The sequence below is a fragment of the Dioscorea cayenensis genome, chromosome 6 (genome assembly GCF_009730915.1).
Source record: "Dioscorea cayenensis subsp. rotundata cultivar TDr96_F1 chromosome 6, TDr96_F1_v2_PseudoChromosome.rev07_lg8_w22 25.fasta, whole genome shotgun sequence".
NCBI classification, from domain to species: Eukaryota; Viridiplantae; Streptophyta; class Magnoliopsida; order Dioscoreales; family Dioscoreaceae; genus Dioscorea; species Dioscorea cayenensis.
The window spans coordinates 5,364,658-5,384,630 of record NC_052476.1 but is presented as its reverse complement, the minus strand read 5'-3'; the positions used below and the strand labels follow the sequence as shown (position 1 = coordinate 5,384,630).

Genomic DNA, 19,973 nt, shown 5'->3' with positions numbered 1-19,973 from the left:
CTCGGGTCTTCACGCCACCTCAACAGGCTGGCCGTGATGACCGCCTATTGCAGTAGGGCAGGGCACCGCCCAGTCACCATCAAAACCTATGGAAGCTCAATAGTACAATATATATGTAACAAGCATGCATTCTAGATCCATGACACCTTCCCCAACCTGGGATGAAAACTAAATCCACAAGTCTCAATGGTAAAGCTCAATAACAAGTAAACATGCTCACAAGAACCATTCTGATTTCCCAAAGCATGAAGCAATAAAAGCATAATACTTTCATTTAACCAATAAGAGTTTTCCAAATGCAATTCAAAGGCCGGGAAGTATCATCTAAATCGATCAACACAGCGAAAAGAATACGATAAAACCAAGACATGATTATAAGTCACACAATGACATAATTTAAATCAAATTCTACTAAAATGTGCATCAACATAACCCCACTCACAGAAATGGCAATTTCTCTTTCTTGCAAGCTAATCCTTGGCTAATCCTCTACCTCAAGCTAACGCTTCCCTTCTTACCAAAGTACAACCAACAACAATTGTTAATACAAAGGCCAAGCAAGAAATCCTAGGGTTCTTCTACCAAACAACCCTACTAAACTCTAGGCGCTTGCCTAAACTAAGACCATAGGCTACAAAAGGATATCTAAGGGTTTTAAGCTTCTCACTAACCTAAGGAAACCAAGGAAACCAAGGAAACCAAGAAAACAAGAACTCACCGGAGCTACAGTGACCCTAATCACTATGATGAAGGATTCCACCCAATCTTTAACAAATCAAGGGAAATACAATCATCCACACTTTCTAAACTCAAAAGCAACTACACACCAAGATTTCTACCAAAGAAACTCAAGAAAACACCACAAAAAGGGAGGGAAAGAAGAAGAAGAACCCTATCTCCAATCTTCTCAAAACTTCAAGGAATATTCACAAGAGGGGAGGAAGGAGATCCTCATGCTTCACTAACAAAGAAAAATTAGAAGAACAAGGCTCAAGCTTTAAATTTAGCAAACCAATTGATTCTAGCCTCAACAAACCAAGCAAAGAAGAAATAAGTAGAGAAGAATAGCTTACCTTGAAGAGACAAAACTGTGCGTGTGCGGGCTGGTGTGCGGCCCGCACAGTGGCCGCACACCCCACAGCTTGGGATGTGCTGCCTGGTGTGCATCCCGTACACCAAGCCACACACCCTTCTGTCTGGGGTGTGAGGGCCGTACAGGGGCCGCACAAGAGGCCGCACAAGCCATAAAAGTAGCTGTGCACAGCCCACACACTCTTTGTGCGGCTTGTGCACAGCCCACGCACCTCTAAAAAGCTTGAAAAACACCCCGAAACCCTCGACAAGAAGCTCCAAACTACAACCAAGGAGAACTCAACTAAAACACCAAACAAACAACAAAGGAAAGATCAAAACAAATTGCTCTACACAAGAAAGAAGAGCCGAACATCATAGTATGATTTTGCCTAATCTTAAAATAATTTTATTAAATATTCAAAACACATTTTCTTGAATCTTGACACACCCCTTGTGAGTGTGTACCGCAAGTACACAGGTTGTCAAACTAATAAAGTATCCAAGTGAGTGGGTAGTCGTAACCACAAGGAATAGTGCTCAGAAACACAAGAATTGCTATTTAACTATAGTGATGATGATTCAAGAGTAGTGTGAACAATATCAATGCAAATAAAAGTAAAGAGAAGAAAGGAAAGGGCAATAGGGATATAAGGAGAGACAATCGATAGAAAATGGGACACCCAGGCATTACTCACCCTAGCTCTAAACTTCACTTTTGTTTACTCCCAGAATTCATCAACAAATGCATCTACGATCTACTTTTGGTTCATTTCTTCCACAATTGTATTCACAACCCTTGATGCACAAAATAACACATATACACACAAATAAGCGATAAAATCTTATCAAATTAATGCTCAATGTAAGAAACAAATACTTCGTATTACTAATACACAAGCACTTATCAAATCTCAAAAGTGAAAATTATGTTTCACGCTTGAATATTTCCCAAAGAATTTTTGAACTAAAGAAATGAGACTGGTGTTTTACCATTATGACTTCTTTTTATCAAATAGATAATTAAATGGAAAGATATTCTCTAATTTGCTAAAATTTTACATGAAAATTAAGGAACTTTTATTCATCATTTTGGGTGGTGGAGATTGAGTTTTAAACTTTAGAGATTCTTCATAGAATTCATGAGTCGAAGCAAACATTATGTTATTTAATTCCTCCTAACACCACTAGTCCATCATTGAAATCCCGAGATCATTGTTATACAACCATAGAGGTTCAATGCTATTATATCAAGAACATCATCATTGTATCTAAAAACATATTAATTATGTTTTTTTAAGAATTTTATTATTGTTTTATGCACTTATAAATGGTGAGATGTGAAGAAAAAGCAATTTGGTATTCAAAAAACCCAAAATAATTACTTAATAAAAGGTTGATTATGTAAGGGCTAGTTTACAAGACTACTAAACCATTAGACATACTTTTTTGAGTTGTCATATATTAACCAAGTGTTTAGCCAAAATTCCTTCTTGTGGTGATCACATTTTTAAAGCGCTTAAATCTTACAATTAGCTTGTGGGCTTCATCTTTTGATGCACCGCTCATCTTAAGGTTGGATCCTAAGGTTCATTTCTAGAAGCACCATTCTCTAATCAAGTTTATAGTTAATGGAGTTCACCTTCTAATTTTATTTGAATGTCAAGTCAAAGTTCATCTCCAAAGATGATCACATTGCTAAACCAATGCTAACTTAATATTGGCTCATGCAATCTTACTTCCAGGGTATTATGCTCTAATCAAGTGTCTAGTCAAAGTTTCGCCATGAAATGATCATATTAGTAAAGCATTCTACTCATAAGGTTAGTTAGTGAAATTTACCTTTTGAGGTTCTAGCTCTAACTAAGTATTTAATTAGTGGAGATCACTCTCAAATGCAATCATATTAGCAAAGGCTGGCATCTTAATTCAACTATTAAGATGTCATGCTTCAATCTAATATCTATTAGTGGATTTCATTCTTGAAAATATTTCATTGGTAAAACACTTCAATGAGGAAGAGATCCGCTGTTTACTCTTTTCTCCATAATTATTGCATTTTAGAAATTAATCATATCTTTTTAGATGTATTATTTTATGTAAAAAATTACTCTAGCAAAAATTCCATTTTAGTTAACATATAACAATGCCTAAATCTTAGTACAAATTAAAAGAAAAAGGGAAAAAGAAAAACAACAAACTAAGGGAGTTCTCTACCTTGAATGACTTGTTTGCCATCACATCACAAATTCAAAATACCAATAAAATAGAGAAAATTAAATATCTTTGGAAGTTAAACATATCAACCAACTAAAATGAAAATTGGAAAATTAATTAACTAATCAAGAAAGACCATTATGAAGGAGCAAAAGGAAATGGCAACAATAATGGGAAAGAGAAGAAAAACAACAAACTAAGAATTAGAGATTTGAAGAGGGTGCAAGGTGGGCGGTGCTGGTGGTAGCTGTATGAAAGAGGAGAAAGGAAAAGAAAGGATGAGGTTCAAGGCTTTCGGAAGCCTACTTGTGTAATTAGGGTCTAAATATTCTTAATAAATTTAGAAATGAATTACAAAATCATATTCTAACTATATTTAAATATATTTTTGGTTGGTCACCAAAATTTGGTCTTTTTTCATTTTGGTGACCAAACTTCAATTTGAATCTAAATGGTCACCCATCTTTGATTTGGTTTTACGGGTAGGTTACTCCATGGTTTACCGCCCCACTTTGCCTACATGGTCACTGGAATTACTAATTGAACCGGTCCGTCACATGTAATTAACACCTCTTGGACTATCCATGCCACTAAGAAGATGCCTACTCATTACCGCCCCGCCACCCAAACTGAAGGCATCCATATCATTTAATACTAGCCACGTCAGCGTCATCTTCATTGCTCTTCATGAGAGACAACAATGCTTGGGCTAGGATTTGGCTAGAAAGAGCAAACGAGTGGAAGAGGATCTTTGGCTATCATGCTAGTTCGAGAATGTTAATCCCTTTTTGAAGATTTGAAGATGTTACCCTACCCAAACAAACTCTTCGTATGTTATTTAAGAAAATGAGGTTTTGATTTGAATAGCTTAAAATCATTGTAAACTCTAATTGATAAACACAATGGGGGAGATCGAATTTAAACACTCACTATAACTTTTTGTCCTACTATGTGTAAACCAAGTGGCTAAGGAATTGTTTGGTTGAAACAATATAGGCTTTTGAATATCAGATTTCCATAGTTCCCTAATATTTGAAATTGTTCTGCAAATAGTCCTTTGATTATGTTTCAAATTTTGATTACTTCCCTAATTGTGAAGGGAGATTTCTTAATGTGTTTTAATGGAAACTATCAAAACTATGAAAATTGTTGACAATAAAATTTATTTGATGAATTTATTTCTTAAGTCCCCAATGTGTCAGTAAAATCCAAATACTGTGTTGCCATTATAGGCCTTGTTGGCACCAATTGCATCCTAATTCAAGTTCAATCAAAGAAACACAATTTTAGTCCTTGCCAAAACCCTAGTTAAAAATCAGTTATGATGCGTGACAACACCCCTTAGCAGAGCAACTAGGCATATACGTCATCATCCCCCTCCCCACCCCCTGCCGCAAACACACACACACACCAAAAAAAAGTTTTACACAACAAAATCATATATAAAATAAATGACACCTCTTCGCAAGAAACAAATTCCACCTGCATTTTAGAAGTTAAGAAACAAAAAATAAAATAAAATGCCAACATTCCATCTTAAGGCATCTATTGTTCATAATATATTTGTCAACATCTTAGAAGAGAAAAAAATTAAGAATAGAAACTTTTGTTATTGAACCTAAACACACAAGAAAAAGGCTAAAAGTACACATGCTTAGGATATGTACATCAACATATAAAAATATTGAGTAAATAAAAAAAATATCTGCAATGTCATTCCATTAGTGTAAATGTAAGTATTTACATAACTTTGCAAAAACGTTATGTCTGAGAAGCTCACATTGATAGAGAAACAAAAACATAGATCATGGAAATTTTGTGTTTTATGTACACAACTACATACAATTACATAAACAACATTAGAAAAAAATCTACAGAAATTACTTTACAACATATCCCTCTTTAGTCTTTTCTTTACCATCTTTATCTTCCCCTGAGGCCTCTTAATCACATGAGGTCTTGCATGATGTTGAGTAGTTCTTTCTTTTGTTGATACCTTAGTATGCTATTTTGTTTGACCTCTAGGTTTAGTATCATTTGTAGTTGTAACTCCTCAGATTCTCCATAGTCAGACTTAATATTAGCTTCACTGCTTAATTTTGTAGGTTCTCCACCCACAACTACCACAGCTCTAATTGTTTGCTTGTCTCCTAATCTTGATCATCTGATTCATAGATGAAGTTGTAGTAAGAATCATGAAAATGACTATCTTCTTCAAACTTTTTTCCTGTAGTATCTCCCCCAAGAAATGTCCCTTCCAAATCACTATATTTTATGCATTCGTGACACACCCCTAACATGTGTCCGCAACTGCACAGGTCGCTCTAGTAATATAATGTATGCAACAGGTCGAGTAGTTGAATCCACATGATTAGGAAATTAGCAACAATTAAACTTTGCTAAATAGCCAAGTCAAATCAATGAGTGGAATGTGATCAAGAAGCTATCGAATAAAAAGAAGTAAACAAGCAATAGACAATGAAGAGAAAATAATCAATGAGAGCTAGGGTGCCTTGACAATGCTTCCCCTAGGATTCTAAGTTAAGTGTAAAAATAAAATTGTGCCTTCCTAATTGATATTAATTGAGTCATAGAAATCCAAAAGCACATGGATCCTTAACCTAGGCCAATGAGCGACTAGTCTCCTATGAGGTCCTAGTGAAGAACTATCTTGACACCTCGAACCACATATGACTGCTTAAAGTACTAAGGATTCCAAATGATAAACCTTATTCCTAGAAGTAGATCAAATCCTTTGGTCCAGGAGAAAGATCCCTAATCTCGTACGAGGTCCCGACAGAGAGTATGCTCACGACACCTCACACCACATATGATTGCTAAGAGCTCTTGGAATATCAAGGTAGAATAAATCTAATCCTAGCAGTGATGGTCAGTCATCACTAAGATGATTAAGTTAGTTCTCAACCTTAGTGTCACTCTAAGGGAAAACCAATCAACAAGCACATAAGGTTGAAACTCAAATTAAATTCTCAATTAAAAGAAACATAATAAAGTCAATGAAACAATAAATCCTAGGGTTTATGTATCCAAGTACCCACTAGGGGGTTTAGCTCCCCATGGAGCAATACAATGTTAAATAACAATATGAATGAAAAAAATGCAATCTATAAGAATAAATAACCCCCTCCAATTTGTGCAAATGGTCTCCAAGGGTCGCTCATTCTTCTCCAAGGATCCCTCCATCAAGCCTGGGGCACACCTCTTCCAATCAATATCATCGGCGGCTCCCTAATAACTATTCTCAGAAGGATTCGATGAAGAACTGTGTAGAAGTGCTCCTTTGATGGGAGAAGACCTCCTCCAAACCCTAGGCGACCTCTCTCCAAAACATAGGCAAAAAGATACATGAAAACTATTTAAGTCGGCCTTTTATAATCTGGAATTGGGCTTTCACACAGGAACTCACATGTCCCACCCAGCCCGTGTGAAATTTCCACATAGGCACTCACACAGCAGTGTGGAAGTTCCACATGGTCATGTGGCTTCCAACTATAGTAAATTATGAATAGTAACTTGCTATAGTACTCATAAACAGTAAGCCACTACAATACTCGTGAACAATAATCTTCCAAAAATCTTCTTTCTCTATGGCGACAAAGCCAGGTACACACCTGTATGGTAGGTCATGTGGCTTTCTGTCAAATGAAAATGTTGGGAGAACTCTTGAAATATTCACACAAGCTAGAACATAAGCGTGTGGCTGCCTTTATGCTCTTCTAACTCATGAATTGACTTGAAATCCCTTAGAAGTTGGCACATACTCTCATGTATACAAGCACGGCTTGTGCATGTCTTGATCATTGCATCACACAAAAGAACAATAATATGTGCCTCTAGATCTATCTTTGCTTCCTTTTCTCTTTTTGTGCCTTCACAACCCTATTTGCACAAAAGAACACAAATACACAAATATGAGCCATAAAATTTGATAAAAGTGATACTCAATGTATGTAAAACACACAATAAAATATATATACACAAGCACTTATCAAATCTCACCCCTAGCACTCTTAGAGTTTGATAATCCTAATACACACATATACCTCTCTGTTGAAGTCTACATTATTTTCCATAGTCTAGGTCATTCTACTTTTCCCTAAAATAGTTACTTTCATTACTTATATCTAGCCACAAAATAGTACAACCATCAACCTTTAAGTTCAACTTTCTAGTCATGCTTATCAATTCTAATTTTGAAATCCGATTTGCACAACAGTCATCTATATATGCTGCAAATCCTTCCATACCAGTAATGGCATAATGCATTCTTATTGTAAAAAAACATTTAGTGGGTATTTAAATGAAAATCAAGCTAAGGTTATTTACATGTGTATATGTAAACTACAACCACTTATAATAACAAACAAAACAGGATAAAACAAATCAACAAATAATACACAATAAGGGAGCAAACAAATAACAAACACTAAACAAATTGCATGTATCGCAATCTAAATTTTCTCACTATGAAAGGTGGACTATTGAAAATTATATACTTCGCACCATTAGAACTAAAGGATTGTATAAGCAATACTAAAAGCCTAAATACTGAAAGGCTAAACGGTAAACCATTGCAAAAAGAAATAATGCTAACACACTTATATAATAAAAGGCTAAATACCGAAAACCAAAACCTTAAGTCCTAAACTATTATTTAAAAAAAATAATAATAATAATAATAATAATAATAATAATAATGCGATAAAAATTATATAGCCAACTTGAAATTAATGTGAAAGTGAGATCATACTGACAATCTAGTATTGTATAAACATTCTATAGTAATCAACATGCAATCTAATTAAGAAAAACAAATCACAAACACAACTACTAAAGCTCTCCAACATAACACTAGAAACATCCTTGATCAACATTGATGAGTGCAACTCATACATGTTTTCTTACCCTCAATTTATGCTTTTGCTTTCCTCTTAGAATATCTTTGTATACATTAGGTGCTATTCTGGGTATGTTTGTTAATGATACTGGAATTAGGGGAGCTCGAAACGATTAGGAGTGAATCATGATACCAAACGAGTGAAGATTGGAGAATCTGCTAAGTGTTCAAGCTCAGCACGGGCAGAGCACAGTCATGCTCTCCCCCCTAAATATCCCATCCTTATGATGACCAAGTGATAAAGCTTGTAGGGCGGTGTCACCAGGCCAAACATGATCGAAGCACACTTATGTCCTTCTCCCTGGAAATCTCTGGCTGGAGTTAATTTTTGCTCAATAGAGGAAGAATGTGATGGATGCTCCTAGCATGATTATGCTCAAGTGAAGCATGGTCCAAGCACGACTGTGCTTCCTCCCACTGGAAATTCCAGGCGAGCACTTAGTCGATTCATTCAAAACCCTACCATGGAAATATGGTCTACGCATGATCGTGCTTAGCCCATGTTGAGCTCAAAGATAGCCCTTTTTAACTCTAATTTCTAGGGTTTGCTCTCATATTTGTTCAGGGACTCTAATCTCCACCGGGAGAACTTTGAAGAGAGCGAAGATCAGGATTCACCACACCTTCTACCGGGATCAAAGGACGAGTTGGAGGCACAAGAGAAGTGGGGGCTAGTATACGGAGCTCGTCGAGGAAGATTATCTTGAGGAGAAGGGAGTCATGTCTTCTTTCTCTAGTTCTTCATCTTTATTTTTCTTGTTGTACCCATCCATGAGGGGCTAACTGTCCATGGTGCCTCAGGATGTGAAACTTTGTTGTTTTGTATGCTTTGACTACTTGATCTTAATGTTTACGGAGTTTTTTTGGTTTCTTGTGTTTAATCATGTGATTACATAACTTGATGTGTTTGACTTGCACAGTTGCTTAGGTAAAACTTGGCGTGTGTGGATTGTCATAGCTGTAGTTGCCCTGTGTGATTGCAAAACTCAATGTGTATGAAACCCACAATTACCTTAGCAAAACTTGGTGTATTTGAGAACCATAGATCCAACATTGTTGTTGAGCACGCACTTGAAACCATAGAATGCACCTTGTAGGCTTTAGGATCAAGTTAGCATGCTATAACTCATAGAATTCATCCCGGGGCATTGCTCATTTGTTGTTGAATTCTCAATCCTAATCCCCCTGTCACTACCATCATTTCTCTCCTTTGTTAATTGCTTTTAATTGAACCTCAATCTAATTTATGTTTAACTAAACATCGGAAGATAAATTAGTACTTTAAGTCCAGTCCCTGTGGTTCGACAACCCCACCCCTTCAATGGGTATCACTTTACTACTTATGTGCAACCCGTGCACTTGCGGAGAACACATCAAACATATATCGAAATTATTCTACTTAAAACGCCCAATTAATAAAAAAATAGACAAAGTAATATCCAAGATCAATTATCTAAAATGAAAATCATTTTTAAAAAACCACATGAATAAAGAATTGTCTATTTAATGTAAATTAATTGTTTAAATTAAGAGATCTTCACAAAGAAAAACATACAATACCTGTCCTCCATGTACAACATAAAAGTGTGTGCATGCCTTTTCAATTTTTCCAAGGAAAATTAACTAAGGTTGCAAACCTTACGTTTGTTACAACCATCCAAGCTAGCAAGCAAAATCAACATCAATTAAAAATAAGGTCCATCAACAGAAAATCAATTGTCTAAAGTAATAATAAATAGCTAGCAAGCATTGAAATTAGCTATAGTTTTATCTTCTTCGCTCATAAGATTCTCGAACTTACTAGTCACCATATGAAGTTTAGAAATTTGCACCTAGTTTGTTCCTTTATGGATTTTTTATAGGATATCCCAAGCTTCATTTGTGAAGTCACTTGTTTCAATATAGTTGAACTAGTTCACATCGACTCTTTCAACCATTTTGTTGAGAGATTTTCATTAGACTTAGCTATTCTTACGACTTCAGAACTTTAACTACTCTTCTTCTTCTTCTTAATCTTTTCTTCACTACTTCTACTTCAATCGATGGTGGTCATCCCTTCCTCAACTGTTATCCATGCACTTTTATCAATATATTTGAGGAAATTCCTCATACATGTGTTCTAGTAGGGATGTTTAATCCAATGAGTAGTGGTGATCTGGTGATGGATGCTTCTTCTCTACCGACCATCATAACCTTTCTATGATACCATTTGCTAATTCCATAAGGTATTATGGATTGATGATCACTCAATATTTCATGTAAGTAAGCACAATCAAAACATGGAAATGAGAGAAGAGGCACAAGAATTGTTTACCCAGTTCAGCTCAATAATAGCCTATGTTTTAGGTCAAACCTATACATTAATCCACTGAAAGAAGGGAACAAACTTATATACAAGACTGTCACTCATCCTTACCAAGGCTTACAAGCACCCTCTCTCTTGATTGCTCAAAGCCTATTCTCTCACCCACACTCTTAGGTCTCTTTCTTTTTCTTTTCAAATTTACCTTACATCTAAATATTTAGAGGCGGTGTTATATAGATGTTTCCATGTTTCATAAATAAAACCTCCATCTTTTAGAATCTCCACGGATACTAAATTTGAACATCTTTCAAATTTAGCTATTTGCAAATCGAGTAGCAACTAGGATTGTAAAGCAATCCTCTTATTGACCTTAATTGCATTCTAGCCTTGCAAGCTAAGGAAGCCTCCAGCCCTTCAGGTTCTATCTAAGTTGAACACCATCGAATCCTCCAAAAATTAAACCTGCCAACAACTAGCCGAACTTCTTACGGTCCTGTCTGTACTAACCCTCAGCTGAGCCATGCTCCTATTATGGCACGTCTTCACAATACCAAACATAGACTCCAAATTATTTTCCAATGATCTTCAACAAGTATTCACCAAATCTTCTAACTTGCCAAATTTAATCTCTAGTTCATCCAAATTTGTTCTTCATAATGTCTTGGTCTCCAAGATAAGATCTTCTTATTAACTTTATCTTCATCTTTTTAAACATAGCCAATTAGCCTTGCTTGTGATACAAGTGGGACCATCCTTGCCATATATAGCTTTCTAAAGGCAGCTTCTTTTTCAATAGTTTTAGGCCCAACAAATATCTATTTCAACCAACTGTTTTCTTAACAACATGTCACTGAGTTTTGTCATAAATGCCACATTGTCATAGTTGGCACATCATCGTATGTCTCATCATTATTAATGACCAGTTGGACAAGTTGTTAAATAGTGTAAACTTTGTGCTTCTTCACTAACAGAATACATGTATGTCTTGGTTGAGTTAGGTTAATTTTGACCAAAAAAGATCTTGGTGTTATTGTTTGATTTTGCTTTTTACTTTTAATGGAAATTTTTCTTAAACCATAGGAGATATTGATTTAATCAATATTATCTAACAAGTGTTTGGATCTAAAAGTTGAAGGAAAAGTAATGGAAGGGAAAGAAGGGAATAAAGAGTTGAGCCAAAACTTAGATAGTTAAATTTTACTGAACTAAAGGAAACAAAAATGGATTTTTAATAAAACTTATTTGGTTGAGAAGAAAAAAAAGAAAGGATATATAACAATATGATCTATCAATTATACCCTTATTATTAAATAAAGAAAAGTTACTTATTCCTATTCAAAACATGCACTATCAATATCTCAAAAAGTTTACGCCTTATTTAGGCAAGCATTATAAATATCAAAATTATTTCTCACATTAATTTTAAGCCTTAAATTTGCCTCTTGTAAAATGGCACACCATTTATTTATTATTATTACTTTTTTTGTGGAGGCATATCAAGCATCACTATCTTATATGTGACAAAAAAAAATGTTGCTACTTACATTATCATGACAAATTAAAGGTTAATCAGATTAACCAAAATATAAAATAATTATGATAGCACAATAATTAATAAGCCTAACACATGAGAACAATGAGAAGCTTAATGTACATAATTAAAAGCACATAATAATAAAAACAATACAAGAATGACAGGTTGAAGAAAAGAAACCTAGTAACATAACATTGTTCAAGACAACATAGATGTGTGATCTATATAGTTAACCAGAGAGAAAAAGATAAGCAACTTAGGATTAAATCAATGTAAAGTGCAATGAATTGATCACAAAGTTCAAATCAAGAGTCAAAAGACAAGAAGTAAGAATTTCGCATATTGGGAGATGGTTGAAGCCTCATAGACCCTCAATTACAATGAAAATAGATTGAAAATTATTTAATTATAAAATTGAGGGTATTATAGTTTTTTTTTAAATGTATAAAGTTTTTCTTGGGTTTCTCTCCTTAAAGATAATACTATCCATACAGTAGTTGTATAGTAGCCGAAAGATAATATTATAAGAAAACCATGCTTTTGTGTGAATGATGGGTTTGTAAAAAGTAAGTCCACATATAAAAAGTAGTCAAAATCTACTTTAGGATGATTTGGCATGCCTTGTCACATGAAGAATGACATAATTATAATGATACTTTGTAAGAGTAGCTGTAAAAAGTAATCAAAACATACTCTAGGATGATGTGGCATGTCTTGCCACATCAAGTGGTCTCATAAAACCATGGGCCATGTAGATTTCCTCCTTGAGGTATCCATTCAGCAACATAGTCTTCACATCTATCTGACAAATCCTGTAATAAAGATATTTGACTATTGTGAGCAAAATTCTAATGGATTTGTTATAGCTACTACAGAAAAGGTTTCCTCATAGATAATTCCTTGCTTTTGACTATTCCCTTTTGCTAGTAGGCTGTCCTTGTAGGTATTCACCTTGCCATCCGGATGAATCTTTCTCTTGAAGATCTACTTGCACCCACTAGGAACTATCAATTTAGGGCAATCTACTAGAGTTCAAACTTGGAATCTATCTCTTCTTGCATAGCATCTTGCCAACTAGTAGAGGCTGCATTCATCATTGCATGATCGTAAGTAGAGGGATAATCTCCATGGTTCCCTTCTCCTACAACATACAAATTATACTTTCCTTATAGTAGATAACCATATTTCTTCTATAGCCGAGATACTCTACTAGATTATCACAACAGTAGTTGTGTTACAATAAGGTTTGGTTCGTAATTGTTAAACAGTAGGTTCTTTAGATGTTTCATTTTTTTCATTTAGAACAATCATCCTACAATGCAGTGTCTTAGAGATTCATTTAGAGGAACATTTGTTCAAGATGTGTACAATTATAAGATGTGAAAGAATCGCATTCCTATGCTCAGCTACCCCATTCAATTGAGGAGTCACCTGGTGGTCTCATTTGTGAAAAGCATCTCATGCTCCTCCAAGAACAAGTGCAACTCGGTATTCATATAGTCACCACCACAATTCAATTGTAATATCTTTATATAATGAAAATTTTGATTTTCCACTAAAACCTTGTACTTTATGAACTTGTTCAGAACCTCTAATTTGTTATTCATTAATTACACATAACCATACCAAGAATGATCATTCGTAAAAGCTATGAATTAGTGGGAAACCTTCGCAAGCCATTTCATTCATCGGCCCACAAAACATAGATGTGCACTAAATCTATGACTTGTGTAGCCCTCTCATTGTCACGCCCCAGCCCCAAAGCCTGGCCCACTGACAGATCAGCCGCATCCAATGGAGATGGTCCCCACTGGGTGCAAGGCCTCAGATTTGACCTAGTCAGAGTAAACCCTAACAAGTAGAACAATGAACAATATAAAATGGTACAGAAATACAATGCAAACCTATATATACAAGATTCCAAAGTATAAATATAGGTTAATACAAATTTACAAGAAGACGACAACCCTAGTGGATCCTTCCTAGCACTGGCTGAACTACAAGATCTTAAGCACAACAACCTAAGAGTCGAGCACCTCAAAAGTTAGAAGAAGAGAGGCTGAGTAACTCTGGTTACTCAGTGAGTGAGGTGAAAACAAGAGAAAAACTCACAAATACTAGCAGAATACGGAAATTGGTTATCAAAACATTACCAAAAACATAAAACTTTCCAGACAAACTACAACATGAATTTCAGAAGTGGTAATAATAATAGTAAATAAATGAAAGTCAAATAGCAGAATGATAGTGGAATGAAGATATGGAAAATGCTCATAATACAGACAGACTAATAATAGAACAAAAATACAGAAAATGCTCAAAAGATAGAGATAGTCAGAAATACAGAAAATATGTGAAAATAGACATGTACATCTTCCCTGACTAATAACAGAAATCAACAGCACGAGGATGGATCTTCTACTGTGAAGTCAGAATAGAACATAACAGAATATCAACAGCCGTAGCCGGATCTTCAACCGTAGTCGGGGGGTAGCGCTACTACAGAAAACATGTGCACATGGCTAGGACTTACTCCTCCTAGCTGGGCGAGCCAGGATTGGAGATGTACTAAAATCACAGAAATACAGAATACAAACAGAAAATATACCAAATAAATAATGCGAGAACAAAATAAATGAATAAATAAATAATCATACACCGAAAACACGGAGTACAAGTTCAGAAATTATAAATTCACAAGTTCACATAAACTCCGAAATACTGAAAAATTCCAATACTTTGCTTCAGAAACAAATGACTAGATAAACAGAATAAATTATATAAAAGTAAACAAAATGATACAATAAATCGTTCAAACAAAACATCATAATCGAAATACAATACTCACAAATAAAACCCAGTTACCCACACGAACGGAGTACAGAATTACAGAATCCCAGATTAGTGAGGAAAACTGGACAAATTTTAAGATAACAAATCACTAACAATGAACAATAATCTAGGCAAGGAATAAAATAAATACTGAGTATAAGATTAGTGATAATATGAAAGCAGGTTCCAGGGACATGATAAAATACATTGAATAAAACCAAGTCATAAATGGGAGTAGCTCCACCCTTCCTCAACAACATAAGCTCGCTCAAGTTAAATCGCCAAGTCCCTCTATCAGACTTCAATTGTAATGAATAGCCTATCATTATTCTCACAAACTTGCAAAGATTAAACCAAAGGTTTGTAAGCATACTTTAACTTAACATTCTCTAATAAACTTCCATTCTCATCTTCTAATTCTATTAACCCCCAACAAGATGTTCCATCTCTATTACACTACCAAATCCACTTCATCAAGGAGATCTCTCAATTACACACACCTTGACTCACAAATCACCACATCTCTTGTAATTAAAATCCTTCGAACCCAATTATATAAATTCACCATAAGAATTGTCTCAACAAAATCTAACACTCCTTATATCAAAATCAAATAAATTTCTTGAGACCAAAATGATATCACATTCCCATATAGATAATGCATCAACTCACATAAAATTCAATAATTAACATTTCCAAGGTTTAAATCGATCGATTAGCATAATAGACCTCCATATTAAATCACCTTAACATTATAGAATTCATACCAAACTAAGATTTAACTCCGAAACAAAATTTAGGAAAAAGAGTAATCGCTACAGTAATGTTACAGTACTTTCGGGATTCATGTGGCCTATATGGTTGCCTGCATATGCCCCAATCAATCCCTGATTTCACTATTTACTCCTCCAAATGATCTCAAAAGCTATCATGGAGTATGTAACTCAATCATATTTGCAAAATTCTATGAAACTCCTTTTACTCAAAATAATTGCAATTTGACTAACTTTCTTTACTCAACTACTAAATTTAGACATGGACTCTTTAGCATTATTTCTCTTAATAAATCACCAATTATTCTAAATCATACTTCTTCCAATGCAAGCGTACACATTTCCATCTTCCGCCATTGTAATTCCATTCACGAAGTCACCAATAAATTCCTTTATTTCCTTCACATATACATCCCAATAAACATAAGTCCTACAACTTCCATACAACACAAGTTGCCCACATAAGCCAAGTATACAAGTTCAAAGACCCAAAATTTAGGCCCAAACCCCTTAGTATTATGACCTCATCATCACTAACCTTTTTAATGATTTAACCCTCTCCAACTCACACATCTCTAACACCTTCTTTAATTTCTACCATCATACATAAATACACTTCCTCTAGCCACCCTTCTATTTCACTAACATCTTCTTTTATCAACATTTGGCACACTTAGTCGATCAATGATCACATTAAATACTCAAGAGCATTTCATCAAACATCTCACATGCAATGACTAACTTTTCATACATCGCTTCTAACAATATACAAGAATACATCCAATTTACAAAAGTCTTTAATCAAGTATTTTGCTTATCCCAAAATGGAAAACAATCACCCCATTAATACAAGAGATCCATAAACTAATCTTGGCATAGATAACAACCAATCTAACTCCCAAAAGCTTTAAACTAAGCAAAAATATAAAGTTGTCAACAAGTAGAGAGTGCATTATATCAACAAAGTGAGTTTAAGGCCAATAAATCAACAATGAGGTAGAAATAAGAAACAAAACTCTTAATGTCAAAATAAATCAACAATAACATTCAATCCTCCCAATTAAATAAGATATGGATTCCAACAAGACAAAACCCAAGCTTGGAGCATGATCATCCAAATTCACAACAATTCAAGCAAATGAAGCACATAAAAACTTAAAGAGATAATTAAAGGTTGGTTATCCCACTCACCTTGCCATCTTTTCTTCTCATCCTCTCTACTTCTACTAATCTAAGGAAAACAAGAGAGGAACAAGAAGAACACAAGGCCTAAGTTCATTCTAATGTTATGAACAAAAACACAAAATGAAAATTAATGTAAACAAAAATTACTTACCTACCTTTAACCATCAAAAGCAAGAAGAGGAGAAGTAAATGGCTAGGGTTTCCAATAATCATGAATGGGAAATGGAAGAGAAGGGCTGAAGCTTTTAAAAAGGGAAGAAAAAATATTTTCGGTCTACTACAGGGCTGGCTTTTAAAAGTACTACAGTAACAGCCCACAATCAGCTGGGTTATAACACTCATGATGTCCAATGAAAGGAGTCTTGGTCATCTTGCTAAAGAAACATGACTCATATGTTGGATAGGGATCCAATCCTAATGGTTCCTTGAAGTAATCCTTTATCAACACATAGTTCCTTTCTTCTACAGCCTATCCTAGTCTCAAATGCCATAAAAGTTTTTGATTTATCTCATGCCTACCATATTTTTAGTTATAGTATTCACAACACACTTATTATGAACCATCAGATAATATAATTCATATAGCAAAGAGGTATTGCTAATTAATTTATTTTGAAGATAAATATCACAACTAGTTTTACCAAATTTAAAGACATCCCTTTTGACTAAAATCGATATAGAAATAATATTCTTTTACCAAAAATCCTCTAAAAATAAATCATATCCAGATTATAAGGGAATAGAAGTAGATCTTGTGTGGGTTATCATGGCATAATGTCTACTTCCAGCATTAATCATGAACTCTCATTCACCCAGTCCACATATCCTTATCACTAGTTTGGGCAACCACTAGAATTGGTTTCCCAGACTTTTGATCTCCAATCATCACTAGCTTTGTCATTTTGAACCTTCTCCATAGATTCCTTCATCTGTCCTCATATATGTGTAAATATATATTCATTTATTGATGATTATAATTGTTTTGAAATAACCAAGTGTATATATATATATATATTTGTGAGTTAAAAATGCTTGGTGGGAGCCAAATGATCCAAGTGAACTTTATAGCATTTTGTTGTTCCATGTCTAAAGTCCTAATCTTGTCTTTTTTATTACATGTAAGAATGTAAGAATCAAACCAAGTGGTTTGATTCTTTTTTGGCTTTTAAATATATCAATGTGATATTATTAGGGAGGTATCCGGTTGTTTTTCCTATGCTTTTTCTTGTGTTTAGGTTTGGGTAGAGAATGAATGGTTTTGTTGTTCGATATCAAGCTCTGTAGCGCTAAATGGATTTAACCTCTTCTAATTATCGGAGGGTTTCTGATTATTGTGGCATTGGGTAAGATGAAGTTTTTCTTTTGATATTGGATTTGTTTGTTGTGTTGCTATGAACTAGAATTAGGCCGTCATCCTTGATTTCCCAAATTATGTGGATTGTTTGTGCTACAAGTACATACAGAGCTCCAGTGCAACATCTGGTGAACAGCTTCCATGATGGGTTTGGACTAGCTCTCTAGAAACATTGCAAACAAGGTAATTGCTACATGCATATATTACTCTCTTCTTTTGGTGCCTTTTTTTTGGTAGTGTGCGAGGGTGCTGTGCAGTCTTTTGGTGGTCTTGATGCCTTAATTATGGGTTTGCTTTTCAGGGTTAAATCTTAGCTTAGTGATCACTTGTCAAATTGCTACTACAGAACTTCATATTTTGCCTCGTACTTTGTATATGGTTTGATGATATTTGTATCATTACACTTTACTATTTAGTTTTTGCTTGTTGACTTTGCTGCCTCTTGGAATGATGATGCTGATTGCCTTGAAATTGCTTATATGAATTTATCCTTAAAGCCAACTAAGTGATATAATTCTATTAGAGGTTGTGTATTTGGTACAATGGGAAAATTGTACTCACATTTTTCTCCCCAAATTATTGTTATTAGAACTCCATGCCGATATACCAAAATATATGGATATATTAAAAGACAATGCTTTATAAGCAGTTTGTGATTGAAAAAGAAAAAGTTAATCAAAATAATCATAAACCACTTTGATGTGCACCAACATTTCAATTTTGATGAATTTCTATGTCAAGTACTCATCTCATGATCTAATTTTGTGCTAGTTCTTAGGTAACATCAATTAATAATTAATATATGTACATCTATTTCAAAATAGTTATATATGTGATCTTAATTTTTCTTTAGTTAGTTAAACAACTATTGGAATGAGTTTATAAGACAAGGAACATCTATAACTCATGTTTAGATTGAATATATGCATACAAATTGTTAAATGTTCACATGAAGGAACTGACAAGATTTAATACTTAATTTATATTAACTATTAAAATGAATAAATAAATCACGTTTCTTGTCACTCCATATCCAATGTTGTGTGCATTAGTAGATAATATTGTTATATGTGTATTTATTTGAATATAAGTAGGCATTTATCTGTATTATCTCACAATATTTGAACTAATTTTTCATTATTTTTATTCTCAATTCTTTAATGTTGGTTTTATAGGCATGGGACAAAAATAATCCATAACAAAACATTGATTCTACTATACCAGATATTTGATGTAGGTGACATCAACTTACTTCCTCCCAAAGAAAAATACTTCGAATTAAAATTCTCCTTTATCTTATTTTTGCTTTCTTCAATGGTAAATTGCATGATATATTTCTTAAAAGTATCTTGTTACCAAACTATTGCACAAGTGAGCTATATAAAAGTACCAATTATTGATGCTTTAAATAGTTGTCCCAATGGGTCAATGGTGCATGTTTGGTTGATATTAGCTAATAACTTAGCTTTTATATGATCATTTTAATCTCAGTTTTTGTTTGTCTTTTTGCTAGTGAAATTAAGGATTAACTTATAATGAGTGTGTTGGCTAATTTTAACCTTTTAACACACAACTATTAGTAACAAGGATAGAAAGAGTTTGATGCATAATAGGCTTGAGGATGGACTTTTGAATCCCAATTTCTTGTGAGGTATAAATGAATGCATCGATTTTGTAAAGATACGTCCAGAGTGTATGAATAGTATCAAAATTAGGTGCCCATGTGATCATCGAAAGTGTCAAAATCAAGCTTTTCAAGCATGGAGATGCCCAGAGGTACCATT

General features: G+C 34.3%; 1 long non-coding RNA gene across 1 annotated transcript; it reads right to left on the bottom strand.

The window, feature by feature from the left end:
- Positions 1-14,438: 14,438 nt before the first annotated feature.
- Positions 14,439-17,031, bottom strand: LOC120263011. Its single transcript, XR_005537023.1, has 3 exons — positions 16,991-17,031; positions 16,842-16,881; positions 14,439-14,613 (listed from the first exon to the last, which is right to left on the bottom strand). It is a non-coding gene; the product is annotated as an uncharacterized LOC120263011 (long non-coding RNA).
- Between the last annotated feature and the right edge of the window lie 2,942 nt (positions 17,032-19,973).